Here is a 17,560-nt window from a genome sequence, read left to right as displayed (position 1 = left end):
ATACGAATATATTATAAATCCTACAAAAACAAATTATTGTGATTAAAAAATAAATTTTTCAAACATTTCAACCAATGAAAATATGTTTTTTGATTGGTAACTAAGTACGAATAGATTATAAATCATACAAAATCATCAAAATGAAAAACAAAAAAGTAAAAACTTTATGGAATAAATATTTTTTCGTAAGAGGCAGCACGCTTTGAAGTAACACAATTGAATCATAATTAATGGCTAATTAAAATTCCCATCTTTGTTTCTGCAAAGATATCGAAAATATTTTGTACACTTTCTGAACTAGCCGGCAACATCACCAGCTGGCTGTTTTCATCGCTATTCCAATAGCAACGAATGCCAATTGGTGTTATTGCGCGTTGTTGCTTTCGACACGTCGGACATCAAAGTTGTTTTTAATTCGTGTTTCTGTGGCGGTGGAAACGGAATTTGTTTTGAATTTTTGGTTTCGTAGTAAGCAAGCGTGCGATTATAAAATTTATTTTTCATATTCTGCAATTTATGTGCATACGGTTTAACAGCATCTAATGGGAATACTCAAACCCGGTCTACTTTATCGGTTCGGAAGATATTCTTAACTTCATCTCTAGCGAGTTTAAGTGCATTTTGTGCGCGTAATTCAACGGCAAATAACAAGTGTTAATTTCATGAAGCACGAATATTGATATCAAAGAATGAAGTGGCATTTATGTGCAACAAGAATATAATTATACAACAATTAAATTATTTCCATATAAAAAGTGTTGCTAATCAAGTTAATCAAACTTCCAATGAAAAAGTGAAAATAGTGAGTGAGTACTTGATTAATTAAAAAAGTGTTATAATAATATAATAATACGAATGTAAAAATAAAAGCAAAAGTGCCAGCGTGCAGTAAAAATAAATCTTAAACTTAATTAGACGAAGTGAATTAAATGCCGTCATCCAAGAGTCGCAAGGCTACGATAACACGTTGATCACGGCGATTTAGTTACCAGCAAGCAGTGTATTTGTTGTTTGTGCCAACTCTGGCTAGGTGAGCGAACTTTTTAACTGATTCATGCCAAAGGATTAATGCTCTGTTACTTTGGTGCGGAGCACTCAGTAAAAAGCGAGTAAGACGACCAACACCGGCATTTTAAGTTTCATTGACAATAACAACAAAAGTGTGAAAAGTGCAAAAGCAAAAGCAAATACAAAAGGTGGGTAAATCAAAAGCACGCCGAATTGTTTCATGGGACAAACAAAATTGTGTGTTCCTTTCATTACTATGTGTGTGTGTATCTGTGTTTTAATATAAAAAGTGAGGTTATTATCCCAAAGGAGGATATAACAGGTATAGGTACACTCCTACACATAAGCAAATATAGTGTTAAGTTAATAAAGTGAATTGATGGAAGCGGTTAGCAGCAAAATCAAAAGAATTTAAAAGATTCCGTGGGAAGCTCGGAACCTTAAGTTTTTGCGTAGTTATTATTAGTGTTGCTGGTTAGTGTCGATTGGAAAGTCGAAAAGGGCTAACTAAATAACAAACTTAATATCATTGGAGTTTGGCAGAGCCAAGCCAAAGCTCGATTTAAAGCGAAAATGATAACAACACAATGCTTTGTATTGAAAATTGTAACGCATTTATTTACGTACACATGTATATTATATGTATATGTATGTACATATGTATGTATATGCTGATATTTATATTGCTATGAATGGTTTGTACCGAATTAACACGATTTTCAGTGATGTAGTGGTAAATACAAATGGATAGTCCACTAAGAAAGTTGCTGTGGATTGTGGTATATACCATATTGGTACACAATAATTATAAGCGCTTGAGATTGACAAAGCTTGAAACATTTTTCAGAAAAGTTGTTTATGTAAAATAGATAGTTTTTTCCTTATAATTGTTTATAAAAAACTTTTCTTGAATGAAAACTCTAAATATTTTTTTTACTATTAAACAAATAACGCATAGCAAACGGTGATGCATTTCGAGATTTCCTACTTTTTTAAAGAAAAAAAACGAAGAAATTTTAATGGGGAATGTTTGATATCATTCGAAAGAATATCCTTTGGTATTTATTTTTTTTTGTAAGATTATGTGCTTTAATGGGGGAGCCTGCTTTAGAGGCTTCAAAAAATCGATTTTTTGAGGATTTTTTTGGGAAGGAAAGAAATAATTGATTACAGCGAAATTTCGAGGATTTATAGTTATATATTTAAACATCATCTTAAATTCTTTTGGATACGAAATTTTTGATATTCTGCCATTGAGAAGCAATTGCCCGATGCATCTCGCATGTGCATTTGTCGGCCGGCGGGCAGGATGCAGGTCCCATTTTCTTTCGGAAACAATAAATTCAAAGAGATTCATATTTGCTAATAACTTATCTTCTAGTTAAACTAAAAAAATTCCAAAAAAAAGTGTAAAATTCTATAATTTTTGAAAATTTAAATAGAAAAAGTTTAAGTTTAAATATATGTTAAAAATTGACTTTTCTTAGTTTGTTTAGTTTAAATAGAAGATAATTTAATGCCAAAGATAATAAACTTTGTCCCAATTCCATACGACGTTTATTTTTTTTCTATGATGCCCACCAATTAAGAAAACTCGTAAAAATGAAAAACCGAGAAATCGCGCGTCACAGTTTTCGCTTTCTGCCCAAGCGCTGATATCTCTGCTAGACGCTCGGTCACTATTTCCCTTTTAGCTTCGACAATATTTCGAATTCCCATCTATAACTTTGAGGACATATTCTTAGATAATTTTTAAAGAGAATTAAGCAAAACGAAAAAAAAAAACATTTTTTATAGCTTTTAAAGCAGGATCCCCCTTAAATGGCGGTCGCGGCTCAGATGGTCCATACATTGAGTCCAGTTTTCGATGACTCGTTCAAGCAATGTATGGTAACTGCCGCGGACACGCGTGATGTTTGGCTCCATACATATATTTGACTTTACATATCCGATGACTCGAAAAAGATCGTGTGATATTTTTGACGATGATTCCACCGATCTGTTCCAAACCGTTGCTTTTTCTGGATAAAATGACAGGTCTTAAATTTCTTCAGGTTGCTCTTCGTCCCAAATACGGCAATTTGGCTTGTTGAACGATTTGTAAACGTTCTTCAGGCGTAGGTCTTTCAATGATAAAATACTGAACAAAAATAACGTAATGGCCTTGACACGACTAACGCGTGATCTGCCAAAAAAATTCTATTGAAAAAAGTACCACTAGAGGGATCACCCTCTGGCTTGATCGACGGACCTAAACTAGAATATTGTCAAAGTTTCATTGCATTTCATTCAATCGTTCTCAAGTTATTTAGTAAGATTAAACATCGCTGTTCGACTTCGACTTTCATATGAAAACCTAGCGTTGCTCAAAAGCAATAGGAATTAGTTGCTACCTCGATTTGTACACCCTGAGACAAATTGGCAGTTCTTTAAGCTGCTATGTTGAAAGTCGTTTGTTATCGCCCCAAAACACCAGAATCGACCGACCAGTCGTGTTTAGCCAGCAATTTTTGAGATTCGCATAATTTTCTTCGAATATCTTGAACATGATAAAACAATCAATAAACAATATTACTGTGCGTTATAGCATCGATTGGTCGTCGAGATCATTGTTAGCCAATATTGTTAGGTGAATGACTTTTGGTCCATGTAATATACAATATATATATAATTTTATCGTTTTTGATAAGGAAGAAAAAATATATATTTAATATACGGTGCCTCCGTCTCAAATTTTGAAACATTTCAGCACTTAAGCTACTTAAAGCTTATCTCAAAAACAAACAAAAGCAGAGCAACGAAAAATATGCAAAAATGCCAGGAGAAAGCAAAAGGTCATAAGAAAAATATGTGCACTTACGAGTACACCAGGACAACACGCCTCTCAATTTTGTTGAGCATAAGCAGCCAACATAGACAACGCAGCGTGAAACGTCTTTGTTTGTTTTGACTGCTTCGCTATTATTATTATCGTTTTTATTATGTCTTCCATTTATTGTCATGCTTGGCGATTTCGTTGCTCCTATTTTTTGTGCCTTCATGTGTATTCCTAAGGATGCTTAGCATTTCTATGCCACTTTTAGATAACACATTTTTATTTTTCACTCAACTTTTCACACAACCTGTGCGCAGTAGTCTGCTCTCCAGCTTTCACGTACTGCTGTTCTCAGCATCCGGTAAGACTTTCACTTTTGTTGAACTTGATTATTGTCGCAACCAAGAAAACCAACGGTACAAACGGCGAGAGTGGCACTTAAGCGAACAATGAGCTCGGAAGTGGCACTCACGCATACGCAGGATATACTCAACGGTCCTTCTCACTTTTCTAGAGGCATAAAAAGAAAAGCACAGGATAGCCACCATAACCGGATGTGTGTAGGAAGGAAGCAACGGAATAGCAATGAAATCATGCCTTGGGCATGTCTTGGCACGTTGCTTTTACCCTCCAACTGCTGCTTGTGAAGTCTATTTTTAGGCGTTTATGATAGCTACGAAGCTACGCTGAACCGTTATACAAAGTTCAAACACTTAGTTACAAATAATAAGCATATGCAAGCAAATATTACCTAAAATAAAAGAAATGGGGCAAACAATTGCTGCCGCCTGCTGGTCAACACTGGTGCACGCGTATGAAGAGACAACATCCAAACAAGTCGCAACAACAAGAAATTTCGTTACGCGTGCAAGTCGACAAGCGACCGAAAGAAAGCAGTTTGGCTTAATTTACAAACAAATAATATAAGATTATACTAAGAACGACAATGGCAACAATAACGGTTAAAGCCGAAAAAGAAAAACACACAAATAATAAAAAATATAATAAACTGAGCGGCGTTGCGTTAAAATTGCAAACACCCGAGTTGACAGCATTTCAGTTGCCTTTGTCGCCGACCGCAGTCGATAAGCAAATAAAAGAAAGCCTACTTTCGGGCTATTTTACCATGTTAGATAAGCCTGCTGTCACAAGGGGGAACACAGCATAACGATAGACGTTAGAATGCTCCATCCTCTGCTTCTTAGCTTTGGTTCCTCTTTATGGCACGAGAGTGAAAGGCTCACAAACTGTAGGAGGCGAATAAAAGAGGCGCTTGCATGTTGCGAAAAATATTGTGTACTCAAACCGCAATAAATAAAAATAAAATAAAAACGTCTAAGATAAGCCACGCCGACTTGACTAAGGCTCAGCGCACTGAAATAGCTAAACGAAGAATAAATAAAAGTTTAAGTATTTTTATTGCCCTCCAAGGATGCTCCAAACTGTCTGCCGATATTGAGAATATTACGGATTAACACAACAGATGAAAGTAATTGTGGCATGTGATAAGACGTTGGCGAGACATGGATTCATGTATGCTTAATGTGACAGTCGACTAATGAAATTTGACAGCTTAAATTGTGGCTTAAAACACTAAGTATGCATCCCCAGTCTGTTAAAAACAAACATACTAAACCTCGTTGCAGATTATCGTTAAAGGTTCCTAAAAAGTTTACTTAGCCAACCAGCCAGTTTCGGTCTGAGTAGAATAATCCCACTTTTTATTACCCATAGAAGTATAGAACTTCACCATATGAATACTGACCACCATTACAAGATCTTCTCTGACCAATAGATACTATCTGATTAATTAAAATCAAATCCAAACCGGGTTAGATCGCCGAAAAAACAGCCCTTGGCCGGATCAAATCCTGGTTAATTCCGGTGCGTAGAATCAGCTGTCGTGGGAATCGCTTGCAAAAAACTAACAGTACAGTACTTTAAACGATTCTAAAAATTAATTTAATAGTTTCACTAACCAAGTAACTTTCTTCAAACCGAACCCAGATTTCGAAGCAAATGGTTCAATATTTAACTAAAAAAATTAGCAGCAAATTGTAATTAGAATAAAAATTCTAAGCGGTTTTCTAGCAAATGTTATTGTGAAGTGAAAAAAAAGTGTTCAGAATTTTACGTGAAGCTGACTGATCCGAACGCGTGGACAATACGGTTCATTGGACAGGAAATGTTTTTTTTTTATTTTTAGGACCTTTAAGAGTACGAGTAGCTGATCAAGATTACAGATTTTTTGAAAAATCCTGACTGGTCTAACTTATCAAACTGCGGCGCTGAAATGGGTTTGCGATTCTACAAAATCCAACTCATGCAAGAATTGAAGCAGATCGACCATCAAGCGCGTCGCATGTTCACCGTCCCCGAAGAAAATTTTATTCAGGAAGGAAGATCACTTTTGGTTGAATAAGTACGTTTATAAACAATGTTGTCGCATTTGGAGTGAGTCTAATGTTACAGCCAATGGGGAACGCTAAAGAGTCATGCTTAATGACTTTTTCATCCCTGAATTGGAAAATGTTGACGACCTCTGGTTCCAACAAGACAGCGCAATACAGCCATACAGCCAACGCAGCTATCCAATTATTGAAGGAAATTCTAGGTGAGATCCTGTAAGATTGTGCACTTAAACATCGGCAGAATATTTTCTGTGGGGTTATATGAAATCGCTGTCTAAGCAGATATGCTCGAGGCGAATGACGTCTTGGAAGAGAATGTTCGGCGCATTATGCTTACGGCCCCAATTGCCGCAAAAAGTGGTCGAAAATTGGGTCCCTCGGCTGTAGTTTATTCACGGCAGCCAAAGCGAACACTTTCACGCGAAGTGAAATATTTCGTGGAAATATTTTTTTTTAGATTAGTATGACTGTCAGTGACATCTGTGCCAAGAGTCACATCAAAATAATCATTAGTATTTGGTATACGCTTGTCTTTCTGAAGTATATAAAGTGCAGTCGGCGATTTTTACGATGAGTGAAGTTATGCAACAAAGAAGTTTCATTAAATTTGGTGTGCGGAATCAAATTTCTGGTGCCGAGAAGTTCAGAATGTTGCAAAAGGTCTTTGGAGATAATTTTTTGTTGCGAACAAGTGTTTGTGATTAGTACAAATTGTTCAAAGAGGGTAGAGACGACAAACCACGTCCAGGAGCGGCTATCGTCATCAATTGATGATCAACGCGTAAATAAAATAAAGAAATTGGTGTTTGAGGATCGACGATTAATAGTCAGAGATCTTACTGGCATCGTTGGAGTATCGGAAAGATAAGTGAAAACCATTTTGAAAGATCATTTGGGCTTAAGAAAAGTGAAAGTACGATTGATTCCAAAATCACTAAATTTTTTCGAAAAACAGCATCACGTTAACGTCTGTGAAACAATGTTTTCCGACTACCAGAATGTCATGAAATGTATTATTACTGGCGATGAGGCTTGGATGCTTACTATCCGGAAACAGACGATCAATCGGTCGACTATCGGGGCAAAGGTGAACCGAAGCCGAGAAATCCACAACAAAGCAGCTCAAAAATCAAAGTTATGTTGACAGTTCTCTTCGGTTATCGAAGTGTGGTGCATTCCGAATTCCTTCCGACAGGCCAAGCTGACAACAGGGAATACTATTTGAGTTTTATGCGTCGTTTGCGCGAAGCTATTCGTAAAAAGAGCCGAAATTATGTGCCGACAACTCTTGATTTATGCACCACGATAATACACCGTCACATACTGCATTGATTCTTTCTGAGTTTTTTGCCAAATTTTCAACTAATATCGTGCCGCAACCACCGTATTCGGCTGATTTAGCTTCGTGCGACTTCTGGCTATTCAGCAAACCTAAACGACTGCTCCGGGAAAAAACGTTTTGAGTCAACTGAAGACAATAAACGAGAATCGCTACGCGCATTGAAAGCTATTCTTTAACAATTCTGTTTCGAGAATCGTTGGAAAACGTTGGCACAAGTGTATTGGGGTCATTTTTGGATAAGTTTGAGGGCTCCGATATAGATTTTGAAGAATAAATTAAGAATTTTGAAATTATGAATAAAGTCTTACTTTTTTTTGCTCATAGTTGTTCAATGGCAAGCACTTATATTTATCATAAAGCTAAATTCTTTGTCATAACAATAAATTACATGCGATTTATTTCTTCTTGAATGTACACAGGTCTTAAAAGTGCCCTTTATGCCTCCCATATTGTATTTATCCGAAGGCGATGAAATTCGAGTAGCACTTCGCTGGTATTTTTCTGGTGCGACAAGTGTATACAATATCAAGAATAGCAAGTGTGAACTAAGCTTGCTGAGCTTAGTATTTAATGAAGCGGAAAAAAGTGCGAATGTATGTATGTATGTGTGTACTTAAGTAGATACGATTTGTATTGCTTGAAGGTTTCGTTTATTTACGCTTTAGTATTTTCTTTTAACTGATTGAATGCCTTGAAAAATGTTGAATGTTATGGTGATGCTTGCGAAAAACGTAAATCAATGCTGTTAATAACTGTAAAGGGCGCGACTGAAATTAAGTTGTATGTATGTATGTATGTATAAGTGTAATTAAATAAAAGCAAAGTCAAATTAACCAAACAAAAGCGACAATAATACTTAAGTCAAGGCATACGCCTATATTCAACCACACATACATATATGTATATGTACGTACAACAACATTACTAAACAGTTATTTGCACAGGTGCAAAGTGCGTGCAGAAAAAACGCTAATTTATAATTTTTAAATGCGAATTTAAGAAGAGCAAATAAGCTGCGAATGAAAATGTGTAGTTGAAGGTGTCCGCACTGCTGTTGTAGCATTGGCAGCACGTGCTGCAAATCGCCACAAAAATGCCTTTCGCGCGGCAGGTGTGGCAAACACACACAGCGTTGGCATGCGAAGGCAGCTTTGAGGCTTTAAGTATTTAGTGCACTTGAGAGCGTTTAAATTGCAAAAAGCTAAGTCGCCGCCCATTCATGGTTTGTGTGTTGACGTTTTTGAGGTGTTCAAGTGCGCCTGCAATTGAAAGTGCAATGAAAAACGAGGACTCCACAGGCATGTGTGTCACTTGTGGTGTGCGACGAATGGTGCTCGACAAATGCATGTATGTAGGTGCGTAGTCGCTTGACCCTAAATGCTAATTGCATGTTCAGATGCATCCATAAATTAACATAGGTGTGCAACATTTGCACTACACATTGCGGCCACTCTATCGGTATGGATTAACACGCTTTCCTACTCGACGCAAAAACGAATCATAATTGCACGATTGCCATGTCGGAAGCGGAAACTAAGGCATATGCAAAAAGTGAACTCACGCACAGGCGTCCTTATCTTGTAACTGCTCTGCGCTACATACTGCCACCTGCCACAGAGGGGAGGTGCAGCACAGCGGCACTTGTTGAAAATGCAAATGAATGACTTAAACTGGGTGAAAAGGTTGGAGCTGAGCTGAGTGTGAGTTGAGAGTGCTAACGCATAAAGTCGCTTTCTGCTTCTTCTTTTTTATAACAGGTCAATTGAGAACTCCCCGGCCTAGCATAGTAAAACATACTTTTTTGGCAAAACTCGTTTTCAAGGGTGATACACTGATTATAGCAACCTTCTAACTTTTCGGTAACTTTTTTGTAGTAAAATTTGTGCTTTGCTTCAAAATAGGCCTCAGTTTCGGCGTTCTCCTCTTCATTTGACGAGATTTTCTTCCGAGTGAGCATTCTTTTGAGATCTGAGTACAGGAAATATTCACTGGGAGCCATATCTGGAGAAAACGTGAGAGCAGTTCGTGGTCCACTTCATGGATTTTTGCCACTGACTGCGACATGGTGCATTGGTTTGCTGAAGTATCACTTCCTTTTTCTTCAAATGCGACCGTTTTTCGGCGATTTCATCCTTAGAACGATCCAATAACGCTATGTAATAGTCGCTGTTGATAATCCTTCCTTTTCTAAGGTAGTTAATACAAATTGTTCCATGTGCATCCCAAAATACAGACGTCATAACCTTGCCGACTGTTAAGTTTTCCGCGCTTTGGAGCGGATTCATCGTGTGCAGTCCACTCAAACTACCGCGTCTAAACTTAGCATACCAATCCTCGATGGTTAATTTTCTTGGGTGTCTGGAAACTCGTTATCAAAGCCAAGTTTTTTCTTCGACTGTATTTTTCCCTTCCAAAAGCATTGTTCTATTCCTCTTATCCATTTCTTTTTCACAATAAGAAAAGTTACTTCACTCAAAATGATATAATTCACACACTAATGATACGACAGCTGTCAAATTTACACACGCGACTTTTGAGGGTTAGAGCTAACTAAAAATCATATAGATTTCCTTATAGTATTGTCAGCCCGGAAACTTTTCAATTGATCTGTTTTAACGGTAGTGCACGGAGAAAATTTTAACCAAACCTAACCAAAGTGTGGCTAAGGGTAACCAATGTTTTAAGTAGTTGTGTTTTGTATTGGTGATCAAAATCATGTTTAGAGGAAAAGTAGCTAATACTTCTATTACAACTTTATTCAGTTAATTGAATTTTCCAAAAAGGTGGGTTTTCTTCGCCACTCAGCTAAATTGAAGTTAAAGCTATTCAGCTTAAGATCAACCAAACTCGGTTTTGGTATTACAAGGTTTATCTCTTCTCATTAGCGATGGCGTTTTCGATCTAAAAAGTTAATATTGTTAGATAATTAAACAGCTAAGAATTATTAAAATGGAGATTAGTTTTGATTTAGTATATCAAGGTGACAAACAATTTGGGACGCAAAAGAAAAAGCCTTTGTGATCACTCAACTCCATTCAAACTTCCAACTATCAAGTAAGTCAAAGTTTTGTTGACAATTTAATGATATTATCGATAAGGAATTTCAAAACTTCAACCAAAATGCAGTAGAGATGAAAACCTTTATAGGAGTCATCTAATGGTAGACCTATGATCTATGGCAAATTTGACAACGTTTCAAACTATTTTTTTACGGATTGAGTTTATGTCGAATATCAAATCAAACCAAAATGCAATTGTGTTGAAAATAGGTTTTTGTTTTTTTTTAATTTTATGGAAGTTATCTGACCGTAGAGCCATGATGAACAAGAAGTTTCACAAGGCTTCAATCGTTTTTTCATCTTAATGTCGATAATACCGAATATCAAAACTTCAACCAAAAAGCAATTGAGTTGAAACCCGAAATAAAGGTTCCCTAATTTTATAGAAGTCATCTGATGGTAGAGCCATGATGACCGGGAAGTTTGCCAACACTTCAACCGATTTTTTTGGCGGATTAAGTTGATTCGATAATACTCAATTTCAAAAGTTCAACCAAAATGTTGTTATTAAAGTCAACTGACAGTAGATCCATGAAAAACGGGGTTAGATCATAGAAAAATGTGTGAGATAACTAGGTTTGAGTAGAAATGAAAATAGGTAGTTAGTGTTTGTGTGCATTCTGCATAGGGCATATTAATGTTAGGTATGTCAGGGTAAAGTTGGGATAAGTAAAATTGCGATTTCTCGACATCTTTTTATTAAATTATGAGACAGTAAATCATGCTGAAATGTATGTATGTATATGTGAACAGGGTGTATTAAGTTGCCATGAAGTTTTTAGAATCAAGAAGGAAATGTCGGAGATTCTTTAAAATATTTATGTATGTATATAAAAGATCACCATCACGCGCCGAGTCGATTTAGCCTTGTTGTCTTGTTTGTCAATTTGAGATATCGCTCTGAAATTTTGCACACGCCCTTTTCTGTCTAAGTAGTATCTCATTTGTCGGAAGTGTTGATATCGGACCACAATAGCATATAGCCGCCATACAAGCTGAACAATTGGATTGAAGTGCTCGTATAGAAATTTTTTTATTTGGCGAGATATCTTTACGAAATTTGCAAGAATTATTGTACGAAAGAACACTATAATATCTGAAAAAGTTCCTTTTCATAAATTTATCTCCCTGTAATCAGAATTTAGGTAGCATAATGCCTGGACACGTACGCCTACAGCGCTTTACATAACCACAAAATCCAGCTCAACTTCACCGCTTAGCAAATCCAACCAATGTCCTACATGCGTGGCAGCGAGCAGGTCGAGGTGACATGTGACACACTAGAAGTGCGAGTGTATGAGTGTGCGCAATTGAGTTCATATGCACAAATGTTTGTGGGTGTATGTGTGTGCAGAATTGGAGTGTGTAAATTTTATTAACATTCGAAATTGTGCTTCCTGAAGCTACAAGCTGTCAACTGCAAGCCTACCGTAAATGATGCTTGTTGTTGGAATGCGGAGGTGTGTGACAGACCATAATAACACCAAGCATGCCACTGCATAAGGCATAAACGTGCGCTTTGCTACCTATGGCCAACTGTGTACATATGTAATCGGTATATACATATATATTATGAATATTATAGACGCGTAAACATGTTTGCTTATGTAAATCGCGCTGAGCATGCAAAATGTATTATGTGGACACGTTGTAAGCGCTGAAGTTGACCCAATTCACCGGAATAATTTGCATTCCACCCTCTGTGCAACAGCCGAAATATATAGAAATTCCACCGCTTTCGGCAACCGAAGCATTAGGTTGGCCGCACCCGGGGCGCAGCGGCTTTGTGCGGCCCTAACGCATTATCTAGCTGCCTTATCATTTATTTGTTGCATTTATTTCGTACCACACTTTGGGTGGAATTGGGGCAAATTTCATTTTCATTCTCATTTACACTTCCAGCTTAGCGGTTATTTAAGTGAAGTTTCACTGGAAATGTTTTAATTTTCAATTTCTAACTTTCCGCTTTGGGTGCTTCCCTGCTGCCTCTGGTGCAGGGCTGCTTTGCTGGCACCATTTGTGCGCATTCATTAAGTCTGTCAGTTAAATTGCATTTTCCTTTTTACGTTACGTTTTTCATTACGCCAAAACGTTGCCACAATATTTCCCGTTTCTACGTTTTCCGGCATATTGTTTCTCGATTGTGGTTGCGCCGCGCCTATCACCCGGTTCTCAAATGCTTGCTAGTTGCTCGGTTAGTGTTTTAAATAAAAACGAAATTCCCGCGAGTTTCATCCTTTTTTCAGCCGACTAAGCCGGCTAGTGCGCTGGGCCGCAATGCAACAAACGCTTTTGGTGACTTTTCTTGAATGAAAAGCGATGGCGTGCGAGTAGAGCCTACAATGTGTATGAATATTATATATTTATTTTGCTCTAGTTGGACTGGTTGCCGCGCATTTCCTCTGGCAACTAATTAAGTGAAAAAGTTTGCATATTACACAATCCCCATTCCCCACAGCCGTTTCCTTGAAACTGTCATCTTTTATAAAAATATTTACTCGCTGCGCCGCTAGAAAGTGAAAGGGCTTAAACTGCGCCGACTGTAAAATTTTCCTGGTTTTTTCTAACGGTAATCGCGCTTCATAAATCTGAATTACTTCCATGCGCACACATGCATATGCCCACCCATTGGTGGCGCGCTGAAACAGTTCACATTTGCCGTTGCGTCAGTCACCGCAATGGATGCTGCGGCAGGAAGCACTAAAGCGTTTTGCCAGTTATGCAAGTCGTGCGAATTTACGCACACATATGCAGGCACATATTTTACTTTTTAGATTTAAATTCCAACATTATAAATTACATATACATATACACTTATGCCTGTGTATGTTTGTGAACCGCAACGGGATTAGTGATTAGCGGAACTTATGGCTGCGCTTAGTTTTTGCGAAACTACTTATAGACATACGTTTATACTTCTGAGCCCTGCGTGGAAATAAGGTAGCTTGGAAATATTGACTAATGCGTTAAGGACCAGATTATAGATATACAGATAGATATACATATGTAAATTGAGGTTTTCACTGTGACCTATAGTCTATTGTGCCCTCCCCGTAGCAGATTATGGTAGCTATCACTGTGCAATTTGTACTTGCCTGAGATTTCAAAATTCGTGTCAAACAGTCCCATTTGCATTCGGTCCTCTAAAACACTTAAAGGTTCTTCGATCCTTCCAGTATAGTTAGCAATTGCAGAAAGGCTTTAAGCTCACTGGCGAATCAACTCCACGTGTCCTTAATTTGGGTTACCGGTAACAGAAATATTTTCATTAAAAAGCAGATGAGTTGGTCAAACTATGAGTTTCTTTAGATACATATATCCGAAGCGGAGTCATGTCCGCTGGGTATGAACAAAAGAGATCTTTATACTCATTAGGAACAAGTAGCTTAGTGCAGTTGGAAATCAATAACCAACTGCAAGATAACGCAGCAAATATGACCCAAATATGCTAAGACTGGAACCAAAAACTCACTGCATAAGACCAGGAATAGTAGTTTCTTGCTTAGAGCAACTATAACGGGACACCGACCGTTTGAAGAATACGCGCTAAAAATGGGTCTGCCCTTAAACAACATTTGCCGCAGCGGCCCGCTCTAGCACAAGCCAGACACAGAATATTTGGAACACTTCAGGCACCAAACCTTGAATGACTTTCCACAAGAAGCATAGCGGACATAAGTTGGTTTCATCGAAAGCAAAAAGCGGTTCGAGCGCAAAGATGAAACGAAATAGCAAGTTTATAGTAGAAATTCGACGATAATGCATCAAGCGCTAACTGACACCAAAGTGGTAACACTCTTACCTACCTCAACATCTTTTCCATCCTCAACAGCGTTAGTTTTGTACCACTTTTTGCAGTAAAAGGGTCCGTATGTTTCTTTCCAAGTTGTCAATCAGCTCGCGGTGATATGCGTAGACAAGCCGTTTCATATAATCCCACAAAAAACAGTTCAGCGGTGTTAAATCAGATGAATTAAGAGGTAAGGGACAGGTCCTCAACGCGAGATAATGCGCTCAGTAAAAGTTTCCGTAAAAATATTTAGTGTTTCGTTGGTTTTAAGTCATATAGCGTCATCTATTTGGAATCAAAGGTCGTCCGCATCAACATTTTCCAATTCAGGCACGAAAAAGTAGTTATTCATAGCTCGATAGCGTTCTTCATTGACTCCAACATGACGGCCGGCTTCATTTTTGGATGAATAGGTCGTTTGATTTCCTCTGTCCATAGAGCATACAAACAGTGAATGTATCGGCTTCTTAACAATGGCTTGTATATAACCAGCACTACCTATTCAATTAAAAGTGAGGTTCAACGCTGAAAAAAAATTCTTATGAAAATCGGGACTCATTCGGTTCTTTTGCGATACTTTGCTCCACAGCAGCAATAGCGTCTTCAGTGCGCATTGCACGACGTCTCTGAGGTTGCGCATTATCCACTAGAGTATAGTATGCGTGGTGCCGAACCGATCCATAATTGCTCGACTTACCGACTCTGCTGGGCAGTGGCGTAGCTACAACTTCGGGCGCCCGGGGCCAAGGATGTTCTGCCGCCCCTCTTTATCTACCTACCTAAATATCTTCGATATTAAGTATATAAAATTTAGGAAGGCCACACAAATTCTGAAGTTCCAAAATTCTCACAATACGGTTTTTGAGGAAATTGATAGTAAATTTACAAGACATAAAAAAAACCATTTTCGCCCTATATCTTGTACACTTTTGACACAATTTTCAGGAATTTTTGCCCAAATTGGAGTTTTAAAAACTAGCGAAGATCGTTTTGCCGCCTCCAAGACGTTGCGCCCGGGGCGACGGCCCCCTTCGCCCCCCCTAGCTACGCCACTGCTGCTGGGCGACTATGTCGACCGAATATTGGTCGTAGCGCGCGATGTGTCGCTTGAACCGAACCATTATTTTGTTATTGGTTACTACAATGAAAGATATTCACCGAGTCTGTATTGGAAATGAAAGTGAAAAGTTGAAAGATCGATGTAAAATGGTTTTTCTTTAATTTCAATGTAGATGAAAAGTTAAGGAAATCACCAATTATTTGCTTAAGTGTTGCCTATGAGTATGCAACATATCCCCTATCTATCTATATCTATCATATTGCATCATATAATGTGCTCAAAGACTTGAAGTGCCACTAATTTCATTCACTAGTCAGTTAAAGCCTCACTAAGCGCCCACCACTTGACATATTTTGCTGGTGAATTGGAATGGAGGAATAAAATGGCAGGCCTGATTCAGATGACGGTTCCGTAAGTTATGCGTTCCTCTGTATGCAACTACATCACCGCTAGGTGTGCAAAGCTATATTGTCACAGCATTCTTGTGACATGTCAATTACGCATAAAAAGAAAAAGCAGGAAAAGCTGAACTTCAAATGTGCTCTATGTGATTTATGAGTTGGAGACTGGTACTTTGTTTCTTTGTGCATTACTTTGTTGCTGAGTGTCGACTTCCGAATTAACGTATCACACGTGCGTAACGCGTTACAAACTGCGAGCGGCAAATAGGTTGTGTTACCTGTCAAATTTATAGATATTGCCGTCGCCAAAAAGCCAAAAACTTCTTTCTTTGGGCATTTTATTCTGATGAGAGTATTCAGCAGCAGCCGCCCTACTTGTCGACACCTCATTATTATCTCTCTCTCCTGGTGATAGCTTCATTTGTATGCGCGATTGCATGCCTTTTGGGGGACAGGCTTGCATCTTGAAGAAAGTCTGGAAACTATGTTATATATATGTATATATAGAATTCCATACATTTCTTATATACATACATACATATGTGTGTATGTATGTAAGTACGTAGGAGCAACACGTTTACTTCTCTCAATGTATATGAGTTACTTGACATTTGCACGAAGATTTGATTAATGAAGCGTGACTTCTCGGTTGTAGCGGCTGACAACTATATAAAATAAGAAAGGAAAAATGTATTTTAATACCATATGTATATATATATTTATATGTATGTACGTGTCAAAGTCAATTTTTTTCTTAGTGTTGTGTACTCAACCAAAAATGCTGGTTCACGTTGGCCTAAGCTTTTTAAGATTCCCAACAACAGTCTCAATTGTTACATAAGCGTTAAACGCATAAGCTTATATACCCATAAGGGCCTCTTGGACATACATATATACACATTGACCTTTCGTACAAAGAAAGTTATTTGTAACATCTTTTCTCTGGAGTTGCCGCTGTTAATTTTTCTTCTCCATTTTTCTCTTTCTCCCAACTTTTCCCATTTCTATTGAGGTGCGGTCAAGTATTAGGAATTTCTAGCAATTGTTGTCTGGTGTTTAGCACTGTATTTGTAATTTTTCATCTCTACATAACCCTGCTTGTTTGCTGGTCTGTCTGTTTTGACTGTGTTTCGCTTTTATTGTATTTTTGACGATTTGTATAATTTTTCAATTGAATAAAGAAAATAAATTTGTATAAATTAGTGATTGTGTAAGAAAAGATTTGAAAGACGTATACAAATATATATGTACATATCTACATCTGCAACCTCCATATTACATTCCTGCGTACATTTGTGAATAACAAATCTCATTCAATATTGTTGTGGGAAAAATTTTAACTTTTTGACTTTATGAATATTGCTTTTTATTGCTAAACTACCGTTCGTTTTCCGTTGGAACCGCTAGCAGAAGAGTAGTTTATTGCAACTGTTATCGATTTGCGAATGAAATCTTATTGAAACAGAGTTTTTATTGTGATATTATAGACAAAGTGCTTTAAGTATGTTTAGACACTGTTGACGAGCTGTTAATTTTCGATTTTGAAATTTAGCGCTGTTAATTTGCTGTATTGAAGAATTAACTGTCTTCACAGTAATTGTGAGCAAAATCATGTGAGCTTATGTTGGTGAAGATGAGGAATAACAATTATTCTTTTTATACCAATAACGTATG

The 17,560-nt window shown here is 37.5% G+C and overlaps 1 protein-coding gene across 2 annotated transcripts in view; it reads left to right on the top strand.

Annotated features, from left to right (window-relative positions):
- The first annotated feature begins 382 nt into the window (after positions 1 to 382).
- LOC126753300 (uncharacterized) overlaps positions 383 to 17,560 on the top strand; it is a 161,225-nt gene continuing 144,047 nt past the window's right edge. For both annotated transcript variants that reach the window (XM_050464639.1, XM_050464638.1), the window contains exon 1: positions 383 to 1,196. The gene's annotated coding sequence lies outside the window, so the exon portion shown is untranslated. The remainder of the gene's footprint in view (positions 1,197 to 17,560) is intronic.

This window comes from Bactrocera neohumeralis, chromosome 3 (assembly GCF_024586455.1).
Source record: "Bactrocera neohumeralis isolate Rockhampton chromosome 3, APGP_CSIRO_Bneo_wtdbg2-racon-allhic-juicebox.fasta_v2, whole genome shotgun sequence".
NCBI lineage: Eukaryota > Metazoa > Arthropoda > Insecta > Diptera > Tephritidae > Bactrocera > Bactrocera neohumeralis.
Note: the sequence above shows the minus strand (reverse complement) of the source record. Positions and strands in the feature narration are given on the sequence as shown.